The 12,383-nt window shown below is 48.3% G+C and overlaps 1 long non-coding RNA gene across 1 annotated transcript; it reads right to left on the reverse strand.

The window, feature by feature from the left end:
• Positions 1 to 1,006: 1,006 nt before the first annotated feature.
• LOC144582552 (uncharacterized) lies at positions 1,007 to 1,496 on the reverse strand. The gene is made up of 2 exons (XR_013535471.1): positions 1,424 to 1,496; positions 1,007 to 1,109 (listed from the first exon to the last, which is right to left on the reverse strand). It is a non-coding gene; the product is annotated as an uncharacterized LOC144582552 (long non-coding RNA).
• Between the last annotated feature and the right edge of the window lie 10,887 nt (positions 1,497 to 12,383).

Here is a 12,383-nt window from a genome sequence, read left to right on the forward strand (position 1 = left end):
TTGGCCTCCCAAAGTGCTGGGATTACAGGTGTGAACCACTGCACCCGGCCACCCAAAAAAGTTTTTTTGAGTGTTTGTCATGAGCCAAATACTGTTGTTGGCCCTGGGACACAGCAGGAAGAAAGCCAAACAAGCCACATAAAGTCCACACCTGCCGGGCGCGGTGGCTCACGCCTGTAATCCTAGCACTTTGGGAGGCCGAGGTGGGTGGATCACCTGAGGTCAGGAGTTCAAGACCAGCCTGGCCATCATGGAGAAACCCTATCTTAAAAAAATAAATAAATAAAAATAAAGTTCACACTCACACTGTCTAATGTAGGGACCCAAACAAATGAGTAAATAAAGAAGACAATTTCAGACAGCAAGATGTGTGCGGGCAATAAAACAGGGTCATGTGACAGAATATCTGGGGTGGGTTAGAAAAGGGGCAGCTAGGGAGTCCAGGAACATGATGGAGATTAACCAGTGGTGAGAGCCAAGGGAGGGTGGAGCAGGCTGGGAGGAGGGGAGCACTCATGTTAGAGGCAGGGTATGTCACATGAGCTTACATCGGAAAAGCCTTCTGAGGCCGGGGAGATGGCTCACACCTGTAATCCCAACACTTAGGGAGGACAAGGCAGGATTAAGCCAGGAGTTGACGACCAGCCTGAGCAACAAGTGAGAGCCCTGTCTCTACAAAAAATTAAAAATTTAGCCTGGTGAGGAGGCTGAGGCAGAGGATCACCTTGAGCCCAGGAGTCTGAGGTGACAGTGAGCTAATTTCACACCACTGCAGTCCAGCCAGTGATACAGCAACACCTTGTCAAAAAGAAAAAGAAGAGAAAAAAAAAAGAAAAGGAAGGAAAGAGAAAGCATAAAGAAAGAGAGAGAGAAAGAAGAGAGAAAAAGAGCCGCTGGGCACAGTGTCACGTACCTGTAGTCCCAGCTACTTGGGAGGCTGAGGCTGGAGGATCGCTTGAGCCCAGGAGTTCTGGGCTGTAGTGAGCTATGACGATCCAGTGTCCACACTAAGTTCGGCATCAATATGGTGACCTCCCGGGAGCGGGGGACCACCAGGTTGCCTAAGGAGGGGTGAACCGGCCCAGGTCGGAAACGGAGCAGGTCAAAAACTCCCGTGCTGGGCACGGTGGCTCACGCCTATAATCCCAGCACTTTTGAGAGGCCGAGGCAGGTGGATCACGAGGTCAAGAGATCAAGACCATCCAGGTCAACATGGTGAAACCCCGTCTCTACTAAAAATACAAAAATTAGCTGGGCACGGTGGTGAGTGCCTGTAGTCCCAGCTACTCAGGAGGCTGAGGCAGGAGAATTGCTTGAACCCAGGCAGCAGAGGTTGCAGTGAGCCGAGATTGTGCCATTGCATTCCAGTCTGGTTAACACAGTGAAACTCCATCTCAAAACAAAAGACCAAAAAACAACAAACTCCTGTGCTGATCAGTAGTGGGATCGCGCCTGTGAATAGCCACTGCACTCCAGCCTGGGCAACATAGCGAGACCCCATCTCTTAAAAAAAAAAAAAAAAAAAAAAAGAATAAGAGAGGGAAAGAAGGAAAATAAAAGAAATAAAGGCCGGGCGTGGTGGCTCAAGCCTGTAATCCCAGCACTTTGGGAGGCCGAGGCGGGTGGATCACGAGGTCAAGAGATCGAGACCATCTGGTCAACATGGTGAAACCCTGTCTCTACTAAAAATACAAAAAAATTAGCTGGGCATGGTGCCGCGTGCCTGTAATCCCAGCTACTCAGGAGGCTGAGGTGGGAGAATCACTTGAACCCAGGAGGCGGAGGTTGCGGTGAGCCGAGATCGCGCCATTGCACTCCAGCCTGGGTAACAAGAGCGAAACTCCGTCTCAAAAAAAAGAAAAGAAAAGAAATAAAGAAAAGAGAAGGAAGGAAGGAAAGAAGGAAATGAAATTAAAGGAAAAGTATATGGTAAGAGGTGATTACAAATTCAGGATCTGGGCCAGACCTGGATTCATTTCAGCTGTGGGACCTTCCCTTAGGGGTCTTTTTTTTTTTTTTTTTTTTTCAGATGGGGGTCTCACTGTTGCTCAGGCCGGAGTACAGTGGTGTGATCATAGCTCACTGCAGCCTTGAATTCCTGGGCTCAAGTGATCCTCCTGCTCCAGCTTCTCAAGTAGCTGGGACTATAGGAGTGTGCCACCTCACCTGGCTAATACATATATATATATATTTTGAGTTGGGGTCTCTTACTCTGTTGCCCAGGCTAGAGTGCAGTGGCACAATCACAGCTCACTGCAGCCTCTGTCTCCTGGACTAAAGCGATTCTCCCACCTTGGACACCTTCCCCGCTCCCTGCTCCAGTCACTGGGAATACAGTCATGCACCACCACACCCAGCTAATTTTGTCTATTTTTTATAGCGATGGGGTGTCACTATGTTGCCCAGGCTGGTCTCAAACTCCTGGGCTCAAGTGATCCTCCTGCATCCACCTCCCAAAGTGCCAGTATTATACCACAGTGCTTAGCCGTAGTTATTTCACTGTAAGATGGGAATAATAATTGTACCTCTCTCAAAGGATTGTGTTAAAGATGAAAGAGCCTGGCACAATATAAATCTCAATAAACATTAACAGGACCTACCTTTTAAAAACACTGAAATTGGCCGGGCGCGGTGGCTCAAGCCTGTAATCCCAGCACTTTGGGAGGCCGAGGCGGATGGATCACGAGGTCAAGAGATCGAGACCATCCTGGTCAACATGGTGAAACCCCGTCTCTACAAAAAATTAGCTGGGCATGGTGGCGCGTGCCTGTAGTCCCAGCTACTCAGGAGGCTGAGGCAGGAGAATTGCCTGAACCCAGGAGGCGGAGGTTTCGGTGAGCCAAGATCGTGCCATTGCACTCCAGTCTGGGTAACAACAGTGAAAGTCTGTCTCAAAAAAAAAACCACACTGAAATCAAGTATGCCAGCTATCATCCTAGCGGAAGAGATTGAATTAAAGTTCCCTGATATACATTTGAGTACAGGTTTCTCTGCTAATTCATCAGGGACCTTGTCTCCCTCCTGGATCTCAGTTTCTTTATCTTTAAAATGGAAAGCTGAGTGCTGTAGCTCATGCTGGCAATCCCAGCACTTTGGGAGGCCAAGGTGGGTGGATCATGAGGTCAGGAGTTCAAGACCAGCCTGACCAACATGGTGAAACCCTCTCAAAATACAAAAATTAGCCGGGTGTGGTGGTGTGTCCTGTAATCCCAGCTACTTAGGAAGTGGAGGCATGAGAATTGCTTGAACCTGGGACACAGGGGTTGCCATGAGCTGAGATGGCACCACTGCACTCCAGCCTGGGTGACAGAGCAAGACTCTGTCTCAAAAATAAATAAATAAATAGCCAAATTAAAAAAATAATAAAATTAAATGGAAAGAATAGTACTCCCGGCCCCACTTCCTTCCTAGGGCTGCCAAAGTTTAAGGTGAGAGATGAGGGGTATGGCAACAGCGGCCGAGGTGGCTGCTCCTGCCCCTCCTGTGTCTGTGCAGTTGAATTCTCTCTGCCTTCTCTGAGCTCTTGGACATGACTCTGACCCGACCTCTCTGAGCTCCCTGGGCAGGGCTGTTTCACGTAGTCCAGCCCTTTAATGTACCAGTTTACAAGATGTTTTCACCTCCATCATCCCGTTTGAACCTCACATGACTGTGTGAAGGGCGTGAGGGGGTTGTTGCCTACACATTTTACAGATCAGAAGACCGAGTCTTAGAGGAGTTGAGTAATCTATCCAAGTCAGTTGGAGCAGATACCTCCTGACTCACAAAGGGCCCACCTGGAGAAAGGCCAGGGGAGCTCAGGTGGGCTGGGAGGGAAGATGTGGGAAGTAGAAAAGTTCCTTTTTAAAGTTTCCTTTCTTGTTAAAAAATAAGTGTGCTAATAACTTTGTTAAGCCCTATCCTATGTAGCTGTTAGACATGCCGTGCTCACAGGCACATGGTACATTCTGTGTCCTTGTACTTTAACCAAGATATCTGTGTTGGATGTGCTCACAGGCATGTATGTCCCAGCTCTCCACTGCTTTTACCTGTTTAGAAAAGTTTTAAGTTATTAGCCAATCGGGTTTTACTTTAAGTTGTGAGGTTTGGCTCCAGCCAACGGAGATCAGACACAGCAGCAAGGATGACCCCAGATGTGTAAGGGATAAATTTGTCTGTTTTCCTTTGTTCATTGTATTCTCACGGCATGATGGCTAGTGAGAGTATCCTTCCTGCCATCCAGGAAGTAAAAATTGCATTGCTAAAAGATCCTTTGTCTCAGTGCTAATTTTTCTTTGCGGCACCAAGCATTCATTTCCAACAGAGGATGAGGACCATGAGCTGAGCTGGCGTCGACATCCAGTGGAGCTGGTGAAATGGACAAAACTCTGGGCTCTGATTGATTTGCACTCAGGCACCGACACTACTGCTTCCTAGCTAATGATTCTGGATAAGACTTTAGCATCTCACACGCCCATGAATGAGATCATTCTCCGTAGTGTTATAGGAACTCTGCATTTGAAACACAAGCCTGATTCTTGCCGTCTCCACTCCTGCTCCCAGCTCTCACAGCCAAAGAGTCAATAGTGCCCACAACTCAAGCTGTTCTTCCATTGACACCACCCAAACTGTCTACTCGCTGCCCTTGACAACAGCTGGGCTCCAACTCCTAGAGTCCCCAGGCAATTCAGGGACCACTCAGAGGTGAAACAACCCAACCATCCTCAACCTCAGAAAAAGGAACAAGGTGGTGAAGGGTACTCCAAATACCCAGGGACACAGGGCACCAGTCAGACCACCAAATGGGGCCTGGCCCCTCCTGGGCCTTCTTGACCCGGTAGCCATCCCCTCCCAGGAGAAGGACATAGTGTCCTTAGATGTGGGCCCAGGGGCTGTGTCATGGAGGAGCTGGGAAGGGTTTAGGGAACCTGAGGTTCTGTCTTTGGTTTGCTCAGGGATTTTTTCTTTCCACTCTAGTAGGAACAGATTTTATATCATTGGGAATTTCTTTGTGTTCTAAATGCAATTTGCTGGTCAAAATTCATTCAAACATAGCAGTGAGAGAGAAGGAAGCAGCTGTTTATTGAGGACCTGTAACGTGCCAGGCACTTCACAAGGATGTTTTGCTACATCCAGGCTTCCCGAGCACCCTGGGAGGTAGGCATTCCAATGAGCCTGTTTCACAGATGAAGGAATTTAGGGTCAAAAAAATAAGCCAAAGTCACCCAACTGGCAAGAAGCCACACTGGAATCCAAGCTCAGTGGGCAGTGAAGAGCCCTGTCTGCTCTGCTCCCGGACTGTCCTCTTGGCAAGAGTCAGAAAAGCACTGACTCTTGTCCTCTGGCACCTGCCACCTGCCTGTCTGGGGTGGGAAAGGGGAGGACAAGGGTGCTGCTTTGCGTTATAATTTGACTAAAATGCATTTGTGGGTGGCATGGTGGCTCATGCCTGTAATCCCAGCACTTTGGGAAGCTGAGGCAGGTGGATCACTTAAGCTCAAGACCAGGCTGCTCTCAAACCACAGAGTGAAACTGTCTCTACCAAAACTACAAAAAATTAGTGGGGCATGGTGGCATGCACTTGTGTTCCTAGCTACTCAGGAAGCTGAGACAGGAGGATCGTTTAAACCTGGAAAGTGGAGGTTGCAGTGAGCTGAGATCACGCCACTGCATGCCAGCCTGGGTGAGCGAGACCTCTCAAAAAATATATATATATATATATATTTGCACATAACACTTTGTTAAAACAGTGATTGAGGCTGGGTCCCATGGCTCATGCTTGTAAACCCAGTATCTCAGGAGGATTGCTTGAGCCCAGGAGTTCAAGATCAGCTTTGGCAATACGGCCAGAGCCCGTCTCTACAAAAACATGAAATAAAATTAGCTGGGCACAATAGTGTGCACCTGTAGCCCCGGCTACTCCAGGGACTTAGGCAGGAGGATCACTTGAGCTCAGGAATTCAAGGCTGCAGTAAGCCACAATCACACCACTGTATGCCAGCCTATGTGACAGAGTAAGACTCTATCTCCAAAAAAAAAAAAAAAAAACTCTGGCCAGGCACAGTGGCTCACACCTGTAATCTGTAATCCCAGCACTTTGGGAGGCTGAAGCGGGCAGATCACCTGAGGTCAGGAGTTCAAGACTAGCCTGGCCAATGTAGTAAAACCCTGTCTCTTCTAAAAATACAAAAATTAGTTGGGTGTGGCGGCAGGCACCTCTTATCCCAGCTACTTGGGAGTCTGAGGCAGGAGAATCACTTGAACCTGTGTGGCGGAGGTTGCAGTGAACCGAGATCATGCCATTGGACTGTAGCCTAGGTGACAAGAGCAAAACTCTGTTTCAAAAACAAAAGTATTAATAATTTCAAGACAGTGACATCAGAACTTAAAAAAAAATCTTTTTTTCTGGTCAACATGGTGAAACCCCGTCTCTACTAAAAACACAAAAAAATTAGCTGGACATTGTGGTGCGTGCCTGTAATCCCAGCTACTCAGGAGGCTGAGGGAGGAGAATCACTTGAACCTGTGTGGCGGAGGTTGCAGTGAACCGAGATCATGCCATTGGACTGTAGCCTAGGTGACAAGAGCAAAACTCTGTTTCAAAAACAAAAGTATTAATAATTTCAAGACAGTGACATCAGAACTTAAAAAAAAATCTTTTTTTCTGGTCAACATGGTGAAACCCCGTCTCTACTAAAAACACAAAAAAATTAGCTGGACATTGTGGTGCGTGCCTGTAATCCCAGCTACTCAGGAGGCTGAGGGAGGAGAATCGCCTGAACCCAGGAGGGTTCTCCATGAGCCGAGATCGCGCCATTGCACTCCAGCCTGGGTAACAAGAGTGAAACTCCGTCTAAAAAAAAAAAAAAAAATCTTTTTTTCTAGAAGCAGAGTCTTGCTCTCTTGCCCAGGCTGGAGTGCACTGTTGCAATCATAGATCACTGCAGGCTGGAGCTCCTGGGCTCAAGTGATCATCCCACCTTGGCCTCCCAAAGTGCTGGGATTACAGGCATGAGTCACTGCGCCCAGCCTGTAGAGCTTTAAACAAAGCACAGGTCCCTTCTGAGCACAGGGCCCTCATCATGTGGTCATGAAGCCAGACTTGCCTGGAGCCAGAACCCTGGTGTGGGCACTGTGCTATAGCTGGCCTAGAGTTAGAGCCTGAACAGCACCATTTTATAAAAGACAAAGCTGTTTTCCAAAAATAAGTTGTAACGGCTGCCCCATTCTCCTCACAATGACTGCTAACCTTGGCTTCTGTAAATAAAACTGCTTACCTTTTCTTTTTCTTTTTTTTTCTTTTTTGAGACAGAGTTTTGCTCATGTTACCCAGGCTGGAGTGCAATGGTGCAATCTCAGCTCACTGCAACCTCCGCCTCCTAGTTTCAGGCAATTCTCCTGCCTCACCCTCCCAAGTAGCTGGGATTACAGGTGTGCGCCACCATGCCCAGCTAACTTTTTGTATTTTTAGTAGAGACGGGGTTTCACCATGTTGACCAGGATGGTCTCGATCTCTTGACCTCGTGATCCACCCGCCTCGGCCTCCCAAAGTGCTGGGATTACAGGCGTGAGCCACCGTGCCTGGCCAACTGCTTACCTTTTCTTATCAGTGACTGCCAGAATTGCTGGCCTTTGCTTACCAGTAATGACCAGAATAAGCAGCCCAAACTAATTCCATCCTGGCCCCTGCGACTTGTAATAAGTAACTAAGATCTGTGGATTCCACCACTGCCCAGAGGATGTAAACCACTTAGGTAACAATCGAAGTGACAACAAGTCCCCTAGCCCTTGGAATGTCCGGAGACCCGCACCTTCCTCTCTGCCCGGGAGGTGATTTACAGAATCTCCTGGCCTTCAGAATGTCTGAATCCCTTCACCCCCACCCCCGCCCCACACCCTCACCCCAGAGGTGGTTTACAAGCATAAAAGGGTCTTGTCACCCTCCTTTCGGGGCCATGGGTTGGAGAGAGTCCTCTGTGGTAGCCGGCAAAAAAGACCCTGCAATTTGGCATACTTTCGTCTTGGTGTTAATTTTAATCTCGCATTTCAATACTTCAGGCACTATATAAGCCCTCCAGTCAGAAGGCCTCAGCCTGAGCCTCCCCCTGAGCCTCAGTTTCCTCCCCTGTAATGTGTGAAAGCACTGAGTACCAATCTCCCTTCCAGGCTAGCTTTCTACACAGCTTAAAGCTCCCATTGCAAGATCTCTCCAAGTGTCCTCTTTCCCAGTCCCTGTTCCCAGCCTGGCTTCCTGGTCTCCATCCCTCTCCCCTCTCCCACCTTTCCAAAGCCCAGAAAGGACAGATGACTGAGTGACTGTCTCTGGGCTCTTACAGTGGGGGCGGTTTCCTGTGACAGGCTAGGGCTTCATGGTATGGGTCAGCCTATCCCTCACACCTCCTTGGGGCCTCCTTCGGGCAGAGCGCCCAGGCGGGGCCCAGTATGCACACCAATCAGGTGCCTGATGATGAGGGCAGGCGTCTCGGAAACTGGTTCAACAGTCATTCACACGGAGATGACTCAGGCAGCGAGGGGAAGAAGAGGTGGGGGCGGGGAGGCGGCTGTTTCTGTGCCCTCACTTGAGCCTCAGGCCTCAGGGTTGCCAGATTTATTTTTAGTTTTAGTTTTGAGATGGAGTCTCACTCTGCCTCCCAGGCTGGAGTGCCTCACTGCAAACTGCACCTCCCGGGTTCAATCAATTCTTGTGCCTCAGCCTCCCAAGTAGCTGGGATTACAGATGTGCACCACCATGCCTGGCTAATTTTTGTATTTTTAGTAGAGACGGGGTTTCACCACGTTGGCCAGGATGGTTTCCAACTTCCGACCTCAGGTGATCCACCCACCTCAGCCTCCCAAATGTGGGATTACAGGCATGAGCCACTGTGCCTGGCCACCTTCAAATTTTTTGATGATTTTTTTTTAAGTGATGGGGTTTCCCTATGTTGCCCAGGCTGGTCTCAAATTCCTAGGCTCAAGCAATCCTTTCGCTTTGGCTGGGGCCTCCCAAAGTGCTGGGATTACAGGCATGAGCCACTGTGCCTGCCTAGTATGTAACCATTTTTTTTTTTGAGACATAGTCTCACACTGTCGTCCAGGTTGGAGTGCAGTGGTGCCATCTTGGCTCACTGCAGTCTCTGCCTCCGAAGTTCAAGCCATTCTTGTGCCTTGGCCTCCCAAGTAGCTGGGATTACGGGTGCGCACAACCACACCGAGCTAATTTTTGTATTTTTAGTAGAGACAGGGTTTCACTATGTTGGCCAGGCTGGTCTTGAACTCCTGGCTTCAAGTGATTTGCCAGCCTTGGCCTCCCAAAGTGCTGGGATTACAGGCGTGAGCCACTGTGCCTGCCTGGCCTGTAACTTCTTAAGCAAAGGAGCGGGTGGTGGGAAGCAGAAGCCACAAAGGAAGATTGACCAATAGATTTCAGATGACATAACAACAAGAAAGACAAATGAGAGACAGATTGGGAGGAAACAGCTGAAACACTGCAGCTTACACAATACCCAAAATATTTAAACAGCTCCCACAGTTCAACAAGAAGGAAAATACTACCAAAAAATCAACAAATAATACTGTGATGGTAGAACAATGTATCTCCATTGCTGCTACAATGGATGATCCTCTTGGATGAGATTAACATTTGAATCAGCGAACTTTGGGTAAAGCAAATTGTCCTCCATAATGTGGATGGGCCTGAATAAAACAGAAAGACTCGCCTTCCCAAGTTGGAGGAGATTCTCGGGCAGGCAGGCTATCCTCAGATTTCAACAATCAGCTCTCCTGGGTCTCCAGCCCGCCAGCCCACACTGAAGACGTAGGATGGTTATGATAAGAAAGTCAGATGATAACAGAAGATAACTGTGTGTGAGGCTGTAGCTTCTAGGGCTTCTGATTAAAAAAAAGTAAAAGAAAATTTTTGAAAACCGTGGGTGAGGCTAGAGAGAAACTGAAGCCCTCATACATTGCTGGTGGGAATGTAAAATGGTGCAGCTGCTTTGGAAAACAGGTTGGTAGTTACACAAAAAGCTAAACAGAATTACTATAAAATCCACTAATTCCACTTCTAGGTATATACCCAAGAGAAATGAAAACATATGTCCACACAAAACCTTGTATAGGCCAGGCACAGTGGCTCACTCCTGTAATCCCAGCACTTTGGGAGGGTGGGACGGGAGGATCTCTTGAGTTCAGAAGTGTGAGACTAGCCTGAGCATCATGGCAAGACCCTGTCTCTACAAAAAACAATACAAAAATCAGCGGGACATGGTGATACGCGCCTGTAGTCCCAGCTACTTGGGAGGCCAAGGTGGAAGGATCGCTTGAGGCTGGGAGGCAGAGGTGGAGATGGCACCACTGCACGTCAACCTGGGTGACAGCAAGACCCTGTCTCAAAAAAAAAAAAAAAAAAAGGGAATGATGAAGCCAGGCACAGTGGCTCAAACCTGTAATCTGTAATGTCAGCATTTTGGGAGGCTGAGGCAGCAGGATTACTTGAGGCTAGAGCAGCCTAGGCAACATATTAATTAAAAAAAAAAAAATACAAAATTTAGCTGGGAGTGGTGGCATGTGCCTGTAGTCTCAGCTACTCAGGAGGCTGAGTTAGGAGGGTCTGAGGCTACAGTACAAGCTGGCACCACTGTAATCCAGTTTGGGCGGCAGAGGAAGGCTCTGTCTCAAAAACAAAGAAACAAAATAGAGCCAGATGCAGTGGCTCACGCTTGCAGTCCCAGAACTTTGGGAGGCTGAGGTGGGTCAGGAGTTTGAGACCAAACTGGTCAACATGGTACAACCATGTCTCAACTAAAAATATAAAACTTAGCTGGGTGTCGTGGCACTTGCCTATAATCCCAGCTATCCAGGAGGCTGAGGCAGGCGAATTGCTTGAATCCAGGAAGGAGAGGTTGCTGTGAGCTGAGATTGTGCCACTTCTCTCCAGCTTGAGTGTCGAAGTGAGACTGTCTCAAACAAACAAACAAAAAAGAAATGAGATACGGATACATGCTACGATAAGCTCTGAAAACATGACGCTAAGTGAAAGAAGCCAGTTGCAGATCACATATTATAAAATCTCATTTATATGGAATGTCCAAAATAGGCAAATCTCTAGAGGTAGAGAGTAGACCCATGGTTGTCTAGAGTCAGGGAGGGTGGGGGGAATAGTGACAGCTAAACTGTACAAGGCTGCCTTTTGCAGTGATAGAAATGGTCTTAAACTGATTGTAGCAATGCTGCATAACTCTGAAGACATTAAACACCACTGAGTTGTACATTTTATTTATCTTTAATTTTTTTTTTTTTTTTGAGATAGATGGAGTTTCGCTCTTGTTACCCAGGCTGGAGTGCAATGGCGCGATCTCGGCTCATTGCAACCTCCGCCTCCTGGGTTCAAGCAATTCTCCTGCCTCAGCCTCCCGAGTAGCTGGGATTCCAGGCGCGCACTACCATGGCCAGCTAATTTTTGTATTTTTAGTAGAAACAGTGTTTCACCTTGTTGACCAGGATGGTCTCAATCTCTTGACCTCGTGATCCACCCACCTCGGCTTCCCAAAGTGCTGGGGTTATAGGCATGAGCCACCGCGCCCAACCTTTAATTTTTTGTTGTTGTTGTTGTTTGAGACAGAGTCTCGCTCTGTTGCCCAGGCTGGAGTGCAGTGGTATGATCTCAGCTCACTGCAACCTCCACCTCCTGGGTTCAAGCGATTCTCCTGCCTCCCGAGTAGGGATTACAGACCTTGTTATGGTAACTTACCCCTCTAATTTTTTTTTTTTTTGAGATGGAGTTTCGCTCTTGTTACCCAGACTGGAGTGCAATGGCACAATCTCGGCTCACCGCAACCTCCGCCTTCTGCGTTCAAGCAATTCTCCTGCCTCAGCCTCCCGAGTAGCTGGGACTACAGGCGCTCACCACCATGCCCAGCTAATTTTTGTATTTTTAGTAGAGACGGGGTTTCATCTTGTTGACCAGGATGGTCTCGATCTCTTGACCTCGTGATCCACCTGCCTCGGCCTCCCAAAGTGCTGGGCTTACAGGCGTGAGCCACCACGCCCGGCCCCCCTCTGATGTTAAAAAAACAAAATAAAAGGCCGGGGGCGGTGGCTCAAGCCTGTAATCCCAGCACTTTGGGAGGCCGAGGCAGGTGGATCACGAGGTCAACAGATCGAGACCATCTTGGTCAACATGGTGAAACCCCGTCTCTACTAAAATTACAAAAAATTAGCTGGGCATGGTGGCGCGTGCCTGTAATCCCAGCTGCTCGGGAGGCTGAGGCAGGAGAATTGCCTGAACCCAGGAGCCGGAGATTGCGGTGAGCCGAGATTGTGCCATTGCACTCCAGCCTGGGTAACAAGAGTGAAACTCCGTCTCAAAAAATAAAAAATAAAATAATAAAAAATAATTAAAAAAA

Source organism: Callithrix jacchus, chromosome 5 (genome assembly GCF_049354715.1).
Source record: "Callithrix jacchus isolate 240 chromosome 5, calJac240_pri, whole genome shotgun sequence".
Lineage (NCBI taxonomy): Eukaryota > Metazoa > Chordata > Mammalia > Primates > Cebidae > Callithrix > Callithrix jacchus.